At 39.7% G+C, this 16,573-nt stretch overlaps 1 protein-coding gene across 1 annotated transcript in view; it reads right to left on the bottom strand.

Moving 5' to 3' along the window:
* The window catches only part of LOC105481800 (bone morphogenetic protein 4), a 234,202-nt gene extending 217,953 nt beyond the window's left edge, over window positions 1–16,249 (bottom strand). The window contains exons 1-2 of the mRNA XM_011741547.3: window positions 15,971–16,249; window positions 15,144–15,252 (exon numbers count right to left, since the gene is read on the bottom strand). The gene's annotated coding sequence lies outside the window, so the exon portion shown is untranslated. The remainder of the gene's footprint in view (window positions 1–15,143; window positions 15,253–15,970) is intronic.
* Window positions 16,250–16,573: the final 324 nt, after the last annotated feature.

Raw genomic sequence — 16,573 nt, 5'->3', positions numbered from 1 at the left:
ACAGTGCCAGGTACCCTGTGAGTTTGGCAAATACGGTCCAGAGTGACTAAGGACTATAGATTTTGATTTTCCTCATTTATCCCCCATGGACATCTGTCCCATTTGCTCCTGCCCAGTCCCGCAGACTTGCCTATCACTGCAGTTTTTCACCCTGGTCCCAGATGATTATGCAACACTTATGCAAGATGCAAGGAGTAAAATGAGCCTATCTGCCTATAGATAGTTTTATTTCAGTGAATTAATGTCACTAACAGAGAAAGATATAATTCTAATACCTAGGACAGTTGTGATCCTTTTTGTATCTGTCATTGGGCTAGTGTCTTTGTCTTCCTGTAATGTAAATATATTATAGAGAAATATTACATATAATGCAAAGATAATCCAAACTACTTGCTCTGCTTTAGAAATGAACTGTGAGGATCATATTTGCACAAACATGGGTCAAGCAAAAGCATACAGACTCTAGTGAAACCTAGAAAGTGTTTTTGGAATACTTTTTGCTACAGGCACTTTTCTAATAGATTTTTATTAAATCAAAAGGAGTGTTGTTCTTATTTAAGTGTTAATTATTAAATTATGTACAAATTTAGAAACCAGGCCATTAAAACATATAAAAGTTAGTTATTGAAAGCTAATCATAATAAGCTGTTGTCAACCTCCACTGAATAAAGAAGCAAAACATTTTAAATACATTGGAAAGTTATGTAAAACAAAGAACTTCTTGACAACGAAGATTGTTAAACATGATTCCCTGCAACAAATGTCCTAAATTACTATTCGCAGGAAGCTCTAAGATTGGGCTGCCTTAGGTGGTTTAAAAATGTGGTCAGAGGCATGAGAAACTGTTTCTAGACTTCTTATTGAAGTCCCTTCAAATAATATGGGTCTTCAATCAGCACATATGCTTGCACATGGGTGCCTGTTAGGGAATTCACAGTCATAAGCAAACCCTGGAAAATGGACTTGATAGCTCAAAGTTGCACATTCATACACAAAATGTATGCACCTTTCTCTACATGACGAGATGGCTACAATCACCACTATAAGCTGAAAAGTGGTATAAGAAAGGCTGGTGAGAAGATAAATTAATACCAGCAAGATCGCTGATCTGTAGAGAAATAGAAAAGGCAAAGGGGCTCTTGAAAATAAAAGTTATTTGTTCCTAAATCTGCTTCTTTGCTTGAAGCTATTTCTTAAGAAAGAAGCTGCTTCCTTCCCTAACCATATAAAATGATCCCTGAAGTTATTTATAGTGTTCATGGCCTGGAGGCATCACTTGGTTCCCCCACCACAAGCCCAACCATGTGTTACTATATTAAAAAATGTGAAAAAGTAATTATGGGGTATGGGAGCCAGTGTCTGCAGACACAACCTGCCAAAGAGGAAGTGACAGGAAACTTATGCTCCTTGTTGCTGCTCAAGCACTGCCCAGGCTCCAGACTCAGAAGAAGGGAATCTGTTCCAAGAAATAGGAGAGGGGCCTGCCCTGGTGAATCAGAAATATCCCTATTTCTGAATATACAGTAAACTGGTTTCCATTCCTGGGTCCCCTCAGTTGGTCAAACTTTCCAGTCACGAGGAGAGACCACTCACAGTGTCCTCCCTCAGCAACTCAGCCAGATGCCTGCCTCAGCTCCCACCAGACTGGACAGACTAGAACATGTAAGGTTCTAAACTTGGGCAAGAGTCTAAGGTCACTATAACTGGCCCCTAAGACTCTGACCTGCCACTGTCAGATCCCAATTTCTGCCACCTTGTCCTAAATCTAGCTTTGTTATTCCTCTTCCCACCTCCACCCCCAGTTTCTTGCCCTCAGGTAGGACGTGATAATCAATCTATTACTGATCTCTACAGCAGTCCTCCACATATTCACAAACCCCTCAGCTTTCCTCTGGAACAATGGACTCCACCAGCATGTGGACACAATTGTTTTCTACCCCCGGAGGCAGAGAGGAAAAGTAGCTCAAACATCTGCCCCCAGAGAGCATAAATTTGTCAGGGAGAGAAGTCCACATTTCTGCAGAAAGGCCAGTGTTCCCAAGAGGACTTAGCTTAGGAAATGTTTATTGAGAGGAATTACAGTCCCTTCTCAGGACCTGTCTCTGCCTCTGGTCTAAGCTACAAAAGAAGTTTTCTTCTGATGTCTCAGGAAAAGAGAAACAAGCACCAACCCTCACAAGAGAACCCTGGTAGTATGGACAATTCCTACTATCTCAGGAAGATTTCACTTGGAAATAAATAATCATTACCATCTCTGAATTCAATGTGATTATCTAGATAAATCACTACATGAACTTCCAAAGCAGCAAACTTTACCCCAAAAAGTATGTTTTAAAAGTTGATTTACAGAAATCTCTTTCAAATAAATTCTTAAAGAGAGTCATAGATGGCAAAGAATGCAGAAGCTAATGAAGGTCAGGATAATGTTCTTACTATCTTTTTAATATAATAAATCAAATTAACCTGTTTCCTTAGTGAATAATATTCTCTAAGCATGAAATGCAATTTTTAATACTTTATATACACTAGGCATGAGTTCCTATTTTACATGCTATGGTTTTAGAATATGTGTAAATGTTTATTTCTAAAATTACCTAAAAATCTTCTGTTTAAGTTTGTTTTTCAACCCAGGGCAGTGGCATATAAGTAGAATTTAAGCAGATATCAATTGTATCACTGGGAAGACTTTAAAAATCAGAGAAATGTTCTTATAAGGCAAACCCATGGCAGCCTTCCACATTCAGAGACTGGTTTATAGCTTTCTGAGATGCCCTGTTAACCTCTCAAAGATCTGTAGACTAGCTTATATTATCTCATTATCCCAGTTCTCTCCCCTTTCATCTTTGCCTCGTATATCCCAGTTTCTTCACAACTGTAGTATCCACAGTGCCACCTGCTGGTTGTAGAAAGTATTTTTGTGGCTCCAAGGTCTCCCTGCGGGATTTATTTAATTAAAGTCTACCAATGACTGCTAGAAAAGCCACAGCCATGGTGGACAAATCCATGAAATGAGCAAAATGTCAGTTCATGAAGGGTTAACATGACCCAACATATGCTGAGGCAAAGGTTTGGCTATTTTAAAGGCAAACCTAAGTTGCCTAAGTTAAACCTAACACATGCAAATTTGCCTCAGGCAGCTTGGCAACAGGGCTCTGTGTAGGAATACAAAAAAAAAAAGATTACCAAGACTAAATGCCTCAGAAAGTTTCCAAAATTCTTTATTTCCTCGTACCTGTCAATCCTAGATTTCCACTTTTTTTCTTTTCTTTGACAAGTATTTTCAACTTTCCAAAGGTATGAAATTTGCCGTCATAATTGTTTAGACAGGAATAAAGCATTAACTCAATCCCTTGACTTTGATTCATAGCAGCTCTTTCTTCACCAAAAGTTACAGTCTCCCTCTCCACCCCAGCCTGAAGTCTGTGGACCAGCACACAAATGATAGGCACCAGAGCATCTACAGGCATGTGGAAATGCAGTGCCCCTCTTCCCATACTTAACCTTTCAGATGGTTCAACTATTTTCCATGTGTCAACAATCGCCATTTGCATCTTAGGCCTTAGCCAGGCAAAAGATAAGACAGAATAACCTTTAGAACCCACAACTAGCCGGACGTGGTGGCTCATGCCTGTAATCCCAGCACTTTGGGAGGCCGAGGCAGGCGGATCACTTGAGGTCAGGAGTTTGAGATCAGCCTGGCCAACACAGTGAAAGCCTGTCTCTACTGAAAAATACAAAAATTAGCCAGGCGTAGTGGTGCATGACTGTAATCCCAGCTGCTCGGGAGGCTGAGGCAAGAGAATCACTTGAACCCAGGAGGCAGAGGTTGCAGTGAGCCGAGATCGTGCCACTGCACTCTAGCCTGGGCAACAGAGTGAGACTCCAAAAAAAAAAAAAAAAAACAAAGAACTAACAGCTAATGAATATGAAGTCATTCCTGCAAGCTTCATCATGATGGGATACAGTAAGACACAGGGAAAATGTTTTTGCCTTAAGGCTCCTGACAAGGGTTAATCAACTTTTTTAACAATCCCCTGGAGTGTAGACTGGCACAGGGTCATTACCCCTCTTTAGCAGGTAGGCAAACTAAGATCCACAAAGTTTACCATTTCAACATCAATTCTGTTCAGAATATCATCCATTCACTGATATTCTGATGTGACAGTGAAAAAAAGGTGCTGCAAGAAGCTTCTCAATAACTAAGCTTAATGCAGAAAATATACCCAAGTCAGGAAGTACAAATACACTGGAAGAGTATTGACCCAACCATTATTTGGTAGTCATTTTATCAGAACAGATTATTTTAGAAATGTAGATTCTCTACCTATGAATCTGCAAGATTTAGATTAGATTATAACTGAGTAACAGTTTTTAAGAAATTACTGTGTTTATTGGCATTTAGTTGCGGGGGGTGGGTTTCCTTTTTCTCTTCTTCACTCACTCCTGATTAAAGGCTAAACATGGAACTGCAGAGAGAGGACAGAGATCAAAAATGTCCACCTTTAGCTCTATCTGGCACATTCTCCCATTTTAATTTTAATTGTCTTTGCATTTGTGTTCCCCTTTCTAAAAATATAAACTATATCCTGACATTTTCCTGCCTTCTGCCAAATTCGGAAACTGTCACGTTTTCTTTTTTTCTTTTGGTCTATAAACTTCAAAATATTTTCTGTCAAGCTGGCAAATCTCCAATCTGCCCTTCACCACTGCAATTAAAGTGATTTTCCATCTGAATATAACCCTGACATGGAGAGGAATTATAAGAGTTTTATATAAATCTATTTTGATAGATTAGTTCCCTCACTGGGCATATTTTTGTACTCATCACAAGCATTTATAAATATCCAGATTATTCTAAGAATTGTGAATCAAAATAACAGCAGTGGTTACTACTAAAGGGGAAAACTGAAGTTTGGGTCCCCCTTTAAAAGAAGCAATAACCTAGAAAGCAAATAACAAAACAAAACCCAAAGAAAGATTTTATTTCTTTTCACACAGATGTAACGAAATAACCTAAAACCATCATAGAGCCAGATAAAGTCAACCCATACATACAACCTAGAGGAGATGGTGCAGCAGAGAAATACTGTTATAAAGCGTTATTCTTATGTCATCATGTCTTCCAGAAAATACTCAATGTTCCAATATTTGTCCACTTAATACAGGATTCACTTCTCAGTCAAGGAGGACCTTAGTAACAGTACACTTAGCACTCAGCAGTTATTTGACCTATTTTACTAATGTGTTTGGGAAGGAGGTTAATTAACAGTGGATGGCTATATCCTTAAGCTTAATTTTTCCAACAGCCCTGCTCATAAAAGGAAAAATTTAGTATGTATTGAAGGAAGCAAGCAATTAAGTTGCACAAATAGTGAGCTCATTGAACTGCAGCTGACTTCTATCATGTCAAAGAACAACTAAACACAGAAGCAATAAAAAGATTGTTGCCACGACCACCACTGAGAACCGACTGGCAATAAAGATGAATAACTTCCTACTTGAAGATTACTGATTAAAGCTTTTTAGAAACCAAATGTTACACATAGGCATAAATGGAGCAAAATATTTTAATGTGTGTTTGGCAGGTTCAGAAACACTTTATAGTCAATTTTAAATGAAGGTTTATACAACAACAGTAAACTCCACTTAAAACAGCCTTTCCAATTGCTGCTCCTGCAAGAAAGCTGCAGTGCTCCTCAGGAAGGCTTGAGTCATAACTGTGGAATAAAAGTCCTGTACCTTACAGTAAGGGAGGGTCGATGGGGAGTGGAATTCCACAGGACCAAGTCCTCTGAAATCAAACCCAAGAGCAGAGCCCTAGAAGTCCATTCAGATGGCTGTGACCCTTGAAGGCAAGTAAACAGACTCCCTACAGCAATAACCAGGAAATCTCTCTCTCCCCGGCAGCCCTCTGCTCCTCTTCCCACCTCTCAAAGCCCCCAAAGGTCAAGTTTTAGCCCAACCTGCCCTTCAAGAAAGTGCACTCACATCTAGGAGTTCAAGACAGGTTGGCATCAGAATCGGCTCCCAGGACTATCAGTGTCGGTGAGGTGGGACGGGCATGATTTGACAAGGAAAATGTGTCTGACAGAGGATTTGGCTCTCAACTTACAAGTGTATATGGAGGGGTGTGGAGAGTATCAGCTTCTTTGAGGGCTGGACCCTACCACTTACCTGCTGCCTTTGGAGGGGATACTATAAAGGGTTAAAAAAAAAAAAAAAAAAAAAGAAGAGGATGTTTGCCTTCAAGGTTGCTTATAACCTAATATTAAATAAATAAGTTGTCCTTTGCATTGCATTGCCCTCAAACTCACCACTGTGGAGAATTAAAACCAGCTTATTGCAAATAAACCAGTTTGCCATCCCACATCTATCCTTCCCCTCCTGCTAGCTCCATCTTAGAATGTCTCTACAATGTGAGGGGGCTGAAAATATGCTTTTCTTCTGAACATTTCCTCCTCAACTTGGGCTTTAAGGGATCAGAGTCCAGCAATGAGATGATGTTATGTGTTTCCCTTTCCTGTGCTCCAACCCTTTCCTCCCTCACTCAGATATGTCTTTAGTGAGCTCCTATGGGGCTTATTTCTTCTTTCTGTACCACACAGCACCCATCAGTGTCCTGGTATTCTGTAGTTGTTTAGCATATGCTTTTTAGCTACCATCAATGGGAAAGGCTTACCATATTTCTGCCCCTTTCGAAGACGTATTTCCTCTTAATCATTGCTGCTGCAATCATCAAAGTAATTGAAACTGGACAAATGATTTTGTGTCATAACATGAAGGGAAAAAATTAAAAAGCAAATGTAGTGTTCTCAACTCACTTGGGTGGGAAATGGGACACAAAATGGCCTGAATAAATTGTTAATGCTCAGATAAAGCACACGGCGCCTTAAACTTACACTCTAGTTGGATCGATCCACCCATTACACACTATTTTCCAGAGATTCAGAGCTGAATTTGCTGTTTGGAATTCGTATTCAATGTGGGGAATTCTAACTGCAAATCAAATTCATACTCCTAACATCGGAATGGCTTTATCAGATGAGAAGTAGATATTTGGAATTTAATAACACTTCTCACCACCTTTCAAGAGGACTTGTCATTGAATATATGGTGTGCAAATCTGGTAAAGAAAAAAGAAGAGTTTGAATATTTGTACGAATTACATTTCATTTGTTGGAGGAAATCACAATGGCACAATTCCTTCCTTCCATTTAGGTTTCTCCACCTAGAAGTTGTACAGGGGCTTTCAGCTCCAGGCTCTCCATTAAGATATTCTAACACTATACACCGAAAGTCTGGAGATAGAATGAATTGTACAGCACAGGAAGGGGGGTGGAAGAAGAAAGTAACAACAGTTCAGAGATGGGAACTGTCTGCTCTCTGGAAACCCCTCCAGTCTTAGATTCACTATTCAAACTCCAAAGGCCAAGACTCTTCAGTTCCCCTGTGTAAGAGAATAAGAAAAATGCCTAGGAAAGCCCACGGTTTCCTTCCTCATGAAGGAGAGGAAGCAGCAGCGGTAGCAGACGCCCATGTGCAGCCATCACTTCCTTGGGGGCTGGTGTCCATTTCCACCCACTGGGATGGGGTCTGGCAGCTTTCTAACCAGCAGGAGATACATGATCCAAGAATCCACTTTGGCTCCAATTTACCTTTATAAAGGCCAGTTCTGTCTAACTCTGAGAATCCTATAAGCGTTCGTGAGGATTTCTAATTGTCTCATCCACAGGAGCATGACCAGAAAAAGGGGAGTTAGGTCAAAGAGTCTACCTTGAGTAAGGCTCAAGATACTCCTCACAGACACATTGAGATTATGGTAAATAGTAAATAGGAATGCATTCAGAAGTAGTAGAGAGCAGATATATCTTTTCTTCCCCTCTTTTGAGGAATCAGAAAGTGTCAGGGTCCTACACTTAAAGGAAAATAGGGTATAATTTTAATAATGGAATCCAAAAAGAATGGCTGTAACAATCTAGTTCAAAAGAAGAAAGAAATGGTATGTATAATCATAGTGTATTATAAACGTCAATTTACACACTCATTGTTTTCTCCTTCAAACATTCTTCTCTTAAAGTTCTTTCTCTCAGTTCATGGTTTCTTCATTTACTAACCACCTGAACTACAAACTTCAGAGCCATCTGTAAGTCACCTCTGACTCCCACCACATCCAGTTCTAGACTCAGAATTTCTCTCATTTCTGCTTTTATTATCTCTGTCCTACATCACTTCACCTATACCTGGATTATTACAATAGCCTGCCAATGGATCCCTGTCTCCACTTGCTTTGTCTCTACCCCAAGTTATCTTTAACATCCCGAACAGTTACCTTTCTTTCTTTTTTTTTTTTTTTGAGATGGAGTCTCGCTCTGTTGCCCAGGCTGGAGGGCAGTGGCGCAATCTCGGCTCGCTGCAAGTTCCGCCACCGGGTTCACACCATTCTCCTGCCTCAGCCTCCCGAGTAGTTGTGACTACAGGCGCCCGCCACCACGCCTGGCTAATTTTTTGTATTTTTAGTAGAGACAGGGTTTCACCATGTAGCCAGGATGGTCTTGATCTCCTGACCTCGTGATCTGCCCATCTTGGCTTCCCAAAGTGCTGGCATTACAGGCATCAGCCACTGCGCCCGGCCCCAAACAGTTAGTTACCTTTCTAAAGTACAGTGATAATCATGGTGTACCTTCTCACTCCAAACACTTTTACCAGCTCTCTGGGGTTTTTTATTAATAAAGTCCAAATTTCTTAGCATAATGTTCAATGTCCCTCAGGAACTGAAAATACTCTATTCTTTGAAACTCACCTGTCATTTTCTCCTCATACACACCTCACACACAGCTAATGCTCAAGTCGAAACAGACCTCTCTCCTTTCCTTGATTGTATTACGGGCTTTCACACTTTTGGAACTTAGCACATTTCCTCCATCTTCGTCTCTTCAAAATTGTATTTCTCCTTTAAGGACTAATTCAAATGTCACCATCTCTAGGAACCCTTACTGGATTCCTAGGCAAAATAAATTGTCCTCTCCTCAGGGAACATATGACACTGTGTTTACCCCTTTTTACCATGTTTATCCCAATCTGACTTAAATTCATTACGGCAGAATTTTCCATCTCCTTCTAAAGGACAGAGACAGTAGTTAATCCCTCCAAAAATGACCCTGAGTACCCAGCATGGTGCCTTAAACAGCACAGGCATTTTATAAACATTTGTTATATTAAACTGACCAGAACAAAAATTAGGAATTTTCACTAAAAGTTGACTGAATGGAAGACCAAGCTGAGAATCATAATCAAGGACAATTCACAGGGAAGGAACGAATTTGAGTAAATGCTGCCCAGAGGCCCATGAACAAATCTTTCATAAAATAATACAGATGGCCTGATCCATTACTTATCAACATTTTTGTAATGGCACATACTTGTGAAGGGGTTGACTGTGATTGAGAACTGCCACTCTAAATGGAGAAACTACCTCTTTCTCAGCAGTAGGAAGTTAAATGCTGTATTTGAAAGAACTCAATCAGGGATTGACAGATAAACAACACAATTTAAAAAAACTGTATATACACAATATAAAGATTATATATACCATATACTTGTATAAACAAATTTATATATATATATATAAATTTTTTTTTTTTTTTTGAGACAGAGTCTTGCTCTGTCACCTAGGCTGCAGTGCACTGGTGCAATGATAGTTCATTGCAGCCTTCAACACCTGGACTCAAGCAATTGTCCCATCTCAGCCTCTCAAGTGTCTGGGACTACAGGTGTGGACTGCCATGTCCAGCTAAATTTTTTTTATTTTTTGTAGAGATAAGGTCTCATTATATTGCTCAGACTGGTCTCAAATTCCTGGCCTCAAGTGATCCTCCCACCACAGTCTCCCAAAGTGCTGGGATTACAGGCATGAACCATCACACCTGGCCAGATATTATTATATATCTGAGATACTATTTCATTTAAACATGTCTACACACAGAGATATAATGATGTTTTAGTAAAATAAATATTTAGTTCACCTTTTTGCCATAATTCCAAAGGGGGAAAAAAGCCAAAACCAAAACCACCTCTTTAGCCTGATTAGCATTAAGTAATCAAATTCCACTAGCCTGAGCAATATAACGAGACCCTGTGTCTATAAATAATTTTTTTAAAATAGCAGGGCATGGTGGCACTTGTCTATGGTCCCAGTTACTTGGGAGGCTGAGGTGCGAGAATCTTTTGAGCCCAGGAGGTCAAGGTTGCACTGAGCCATGATCGTAGCACCACACTCCAGCCTGTGCAACAGGGTGAGCTCCTGTCTCCAAAAGTGATCAACAACAACTCCCTGTTACTCAGAAATCTGAGACAGACTCACTGCAGTTCTCCTCCTTCTTACCTGGAATAAAAAATGGACTCATACTTCCAGAAGAAAAGCATAGTTTTTCAAAATCTCCTCAAAAGAGTCTTGCCTCTCCCCTAAAACTTTTCTGAGTCAACTCTTCCTGAGATGAATCACATTAAGAAATGAATCTCTTAATTGTACCATATAAGCTAAACAGTAAGCCATGACCTCATCACCCTGGACATAATAAAAGGGCAGAAACACTTGGGCATTTCAACAACATCTTAATTCCTGCACTGCTCTGGTTTATTATAAAGCAGGCCTGTGTGCAGGAAGACATTTTTTAAAATGGTTTTATCTTCTTTTTGCATGTTAGCAGATCTCATGGTCTCTTTTCTTTGCAAATGGAAGCCTGAAATGTGCAAAAGCTAGGCAGGCAGACCAATGTATTTATTTGAGAAATAAAAAAAACCCAGTTATGAAAATGACACATGGATTCAAGATGAGCTAGAAGCAGGACCTTAAACTACACAATTACTCCCCACAAGCTCAAGCCAGAATCAAACAAAAAACAGAAATAAACAAAACCTGGAGCTGAACAAATATCTGAATGCCACAGCCAGACTAAAGAAACAATAAGAAACTGGTGTAACTGGGCTTGAGAAGACACAAGGTAGAAGCACAATGCCACATTCCTTAGGTAGCATATCACTTTCTGAGTCTTGATTTACCATGACATCCTTTGTGTGATGACTACTGGTAACATTCTCATTTTGCTAGAAGTAGCACTAGTCGGTCCAATCTACATGTGGATACTCTACAGAGTACATCCCATATGGGCACAAATCTTTATCAACTCTGTATCTGGAATTGATGAGTAAGTGTCCCTAACATAATGGTCCAATGAATTCTTTGAATAATTTTCTGAAAAATTTAATATCTCTGTATGGAAAAGAATGTACTTGTGTTACTTCTATAAGTAATGCTAAATATAGATATTTAAACAAGAGTTAACACTTTAGACTGTTAAAATCACAAAATGCATTTAACATGTTTAGGAGGATGGAAATTGCCTCCAACATATCAGAGAGGCAGCAGAATCAACAATATCAGCTAATTCTATAGGCTCAAACCCTGACCCAGAATGAATATTCTTCCTTTGCATCAGTTCCTAGCCACATAGGTCTCTTCATTCCAAGTGGTTTTAGATGGTGCTGTTACTTGAAAATAGCTGTGAGCATGCTATTTTGCATTCCACTGTTTCTCGCAGTCACAGTGTCTCAATCAATGGGCCCTTCTGTCCTCCATGTCCCAGTTAGGACTCCACCTTAAGACTAGGCTCACAGGAGAGAGTGGCAAAATGGAAAACTTATCTGGAAGCACATAGAGCTGGGTTCATAATTCACCCATAATATATTCCATAGAGCTGCATGGATCCCAAAATCTCAGTTTCACCACCTGTGAAAAGGGAATAACCATTTTTATTAGCGATCTGAGACTCAATAGCTATGAAGTAGTGATTTAGAAACGGAGCTAATTCTACAGGCAGACACTTTGGTAAAGATTAGGCATATTTCTCATGAAAACTCTCTGGAAACAGTGGACCAGATTGTCAGAAGTTACCAATGCTCAGAAAGATTCTGTTTCATAATCAAAATGAAATCCCTTCCATAACTGTCAACATCAAACTTTAGTTTCATGATTGATGTGGGCTTTAAGTTGCTAATATTTAAAAAGGCACTTCACTGACTGTGGCAAACACTTACATTTTCAGCAATCACATTTCTGTAAGAAAGATAGCACAGGAGGAAAAAAACGCCTACTGTAAAAATCTTTTGTACACATACCTTGAAGAGCTTATTTCTAGGAATAGTCTGACACCTTCAGAAGATAAACAGTATTGTCTCAATCAATTACAAAGATTTTAAGGAAGACAATGCCTCTAAACCCTATGCATTGGTGGAGTTATAATTTATTCATATATCTTTTAAGAAAAGCATTGAACCAAACACAACACATAAACACATGAAACTTTCCTTCCTTCCATGTATTCAACACTGAAAGGCAGCAAAAGGAAAAGGAGAAAGGAGGTCCAACTTCCCAGGGCCCCCTTCCTGAAAAGAAATTTCCACTTTACTAAGTATGAATGAGAAAAGGCGTGTGCATTAGCATAATTTCCAAGACATTTCTGGATTCCCTAAATAGGAAACAGTATATTTAGGATACTTAAAAAAACAAAAAACAAACAAACAAACAAAAAAAACTTTGTATTTAACTACAAATTGGTCGGGTTTTCTAGAGAATTGGATGGATGCTAATGTGAGAAACAGAGATTAAATATTCAAGGCCATAATAATAATATATGAATTTAATGCTATTCTAGGACTTTTTCCATCCAATTTTAAGTACATAAAAATGATTTGCATGTAAGGATTCAGGGACAGAAATATTCTTGTTTTTGTTTTCACGATTTACACAATAACCTTCAGCAGCCTTATTTTATCTTTGCTGCTGTGTTTGCTGACTTGTCGGTGTTTAGATCAAGTTTTAATATTTGCATCTTTAGCTCACCACACAAAGGCAGCTGGTTCAGAGAGGTGAGGAACAGGGAGGGAGGAGTTGCAGGGCTTATCAGGTTATCCAAAAGGCCTTGTGCTCATCCTTTGTAAACAACAAGACATGTCAGCATCCCTGGCTGCTGTCATTGCTGACAGTCCTCTGAAGACCATAAGTGTTGCATTCTTTAAAGCTGGATTGTGCCCAGTGAGAGAAACGATAGTGTGTGATGAGGAGGACTTCGTGGATATCTGAGTACCTTGGGAAAAGAGGGCAATTGAGGCTTTTCACTCAGCAACCTAATGAAAACTAGATAAATAGTCTTGCATTTAATATACAGTTTTCACCAATTCATGCTTCTTTTGTTAGGAACAATTCTAACCTGTATAGGAAAAAAGATAGATATAAGGAAATAATTTCTCATTGACAAGAGAGCTTCAGGTAAAGCAGTGCTTATGAAAGGACAAGAGACTAAGTTTACATTGGTAAATTTCCATTGCACAACAATTTCATTACTTCAACATCATAGACCCCAAAACTTTATGTGCTTGAACAAGTAATCAAATGCAAAGGATAGAACTAAATAATCCATCTGGGACAGCGAGGACTGTATACAAAACACAAAGAATAAAATAGAAGTCTTTAAGGAATATGAATAAGAAATTGTGGCACAGAAGGGAAGACTTGAAAATAAGTTCCAAAAGCAGTATCTAGTGCTTTAAAGAATAATGAACTTTATATGCTCTGCTTTGAAATCCAAAAAGATATATTTTGAACAAAGATACACTTGTATAAGTTAACAGGATCAATAAAAATCCTAATCCATGTGATTCTTCATTATATCTAACCTCAAACTTTTAAAATGTATAAAATGAATATCAAATTCTTTTCATGGAGACTGATAGCATATGCTGAATTAGAATAAATTTCACATTATAGTATGAAACACTCATAACAGCAACTAGTAATATGCTATATTCAAGACTTCCTTTGTTATGACATTTAAGCTATGGATTTTGAGGTTAATAATGATTCAGGGAAGTAAATTTATTTTCCAGTGTTTCCATTTTCTTCTTCTTAGGATAATTCCCTAAAAGTATTTGCTCCATTAAATGGTCTAAAATGTTTGAGAGGACAAAATGTCTTAGGCCTACTTGTAAAATATTAGGCTCCAAAACTTTGAAAAGGATCATCCTTCCAATATCAAATCCATCCTTGAAATAAGGACCATCTATCTCTAAAACAAGGCCAGGACTTAGCATTCCATTAATCTAACAATATAGTATTTAATTTGGATTTTTACTTGTTTCTATATCATAAACACTATTTGATGATACAGAATAGAATCATAGATTAATCTTCCCAAGTTGGCTTTTTCTTTTATTTTAATCCTCTTCAATCTTCTTGACTGAAGCTACCAGACCATTATCTTACATAGCTATAGGTTAAGAACAGAGCCTGGAAGTCTGTCTGAACCACAGAATGCAGAGAACAATGTAGAAAAAAAAATTGCAGATTTCTGGAAACTAAATAAAAAGTCACTCTTGTGTTCCTAATTTTTCTATGAGCAGAAAAGCAAAAGACCCAGTGGCATGGCCCAGGCAGATACTACCAAGCAGCTTTCCAAAGAGCAAATGGTAAAAATAAAATGAAAAAGATTTGCCTGTCATGGGAGTTGGTCAATAAAATGCAACAGTGTTTATTACAACATTTAAAGTCTGTGATTAAGAACACCAAAAGGCCTAAACTAGAAAGGTTTTCAGCCTGTAATTTCCCTGCAGCCCTGGCCTGTACTTCCTTATGAGTTAGCTCAGCGGGGCTTTTTTTCCATGTCCATCATCAGCTTGTAATTATTGCCATTCTCAAAGCTATGCCAGATGGGTCTTTAGAAGCAGGCATGCAGCTTGTTTATGAGAGAAAGGGCTGTAATATTACTCTACACAGAGACATATCTGGTCCTACTCAAAGAGCCCTGCTCCTCCCTCCCCTCCTTCCCCAGATCTCCCCTACTACCATTCTCTCTGCCTTCCCTAGACATCCTCTCATTTTCAGCTCCCTGTCCCAGCTCAATGGCCTGGTGACGGGCTGGGACCATGGGGGCCAAGAGATAGCTATATCTTAAAGCACATGGCCTAATCAACACCTTTCATCATTCACATATGAAAATGAGGCGACACCCAGGGAAAAACAAACTGTGGACTCTTTCCCCTACATAATGTTGTGCAGAGGCTTATTTAAAACACAACAGCTGAGCATCTACCTTTCAGAATACAGATCTGCAGAGATGCCAAAATGATGCCTTCCATTTCGCTTTTCTGAAAATTCCTCATTGGCTGGAAGTGAAATTCCCTGCAAGATTCTCCCTTTGCCTGGTAGGAAGGATAAACATTTGTAAGAAGGTTGAGGTCAAGGAGCTGTGCAAAGCAACACAGGGAAAGGCAAGAGCGCCTAAGCCGGGTTCATCTGGTGATAGGCCCTGGGGTGTTAGGTATCCCAGAGGGCCAAGCAGAGCTTCAATCAGCGGTTAATGAGGCAAGACCTGCAACAGATAGCCACTTTTAACTTACAAAAGCTTTTAGATGTCTCTGTTTACTTTGATCCATTTCAGTTAATTTGAGCCTGGTTAGGGTGCATTTTCCTTTTTTTTTTCTTTTTTCCTAGATAAACCCCCTGCTCCCACCCCACCCCCCACCCCCACCCTCACCCTCACCCCCACCTCCCCCTCCCCCTCCCAAACAATAGTATCATTTACCAACTTTATAGTTGGTAACAAGTTTTGAGATCTTCTGTCAAGGTCGGCAACAATTACATAAAAAAACAAGGAAAAAAGGACCTGTACCATAGTCTGACTCTAGGACGAAAATTTCAAAATCCCACCAGCGTAAGATAAATGAAAAGGGTGGCGGGACAGGAAAGGTTGCATTTTCAAGGGAGATTTGGAATTGTTTCTGATTAGGTGAAGTACACGTTCTTTTATTCCTTGTTATTTTACTCGTATGATGAGCAGAGAGCTTTCTTTGTTAAAATGTTTCAGAGCGGATAAAACTAATTTACTGGAATGTGAAATAATCCAGAAAGAAACTGTACCTGATGGTCACAGGCAGGGAAGGCACTTTAATAAACTGGCTGGAGTTTCCAGGGCCCCCGGGCTGTGGCTGGGACTCCAGGTTTGGGAAGCAGAGAAGACTCCTGCGTTAATGGATTTGCACGTGGGTCAGCCTGTTAATGGGGATGGGCTGGTGTAATGAGCTTTTAATTAGGTCAGCTAGATATTGACCCCACTGTACTGTATGCCTGCGCCTGGGGGTACCTCCCCACCCTCAGGAGCGGGATAAACAGTCCTGGGAGCCTTCCCAGCATGCCCCCAGACAACCTCGATCCCGGCGTGCTCTGGGCAGCTGCCTTCCCAGCATGCCCCACCGGCCTCTCCTGTGCTCTAGACCCGTTCACCGGACGACGATAGCCCCTTGTGGACACCGTTTTCTTAATTCCTTCTCCCTGCTTCCCTTGTGTGCTGTGTTCTTCCAAAGCAGTTTTTCTTCTTTTTTTCCTTTTTTTTTTTTTTTTTTTTGGAAACACAGTCTCTCTTTCGCCCAGGCTGGAGTGCAGTGGTGCGATCTCAGCTCACTGCAATCTCTGCCTCCCGCGTTCAAGCGATTCTCCTGCCTCAGCCTCCGGAGTAGCTGGGAC

The sequence above is a fragment of the Macaca nemestrina genome, chromosome 7 (assembly GCF_043159975.1).
Source record: "Macaca nemestrina isolate mMacNem1 chromosome 7, mMacNem.hap1, whole genome shotgun sequence".
NCBI lineage: Eukaryota > Metazoa > Chordata > Mammalia > Primates > Cercopithecidae > Macaca > Macaca nemestrina.
This window is presented reverse-complemented; position numbering and strand designations above follow the sequence as displayed.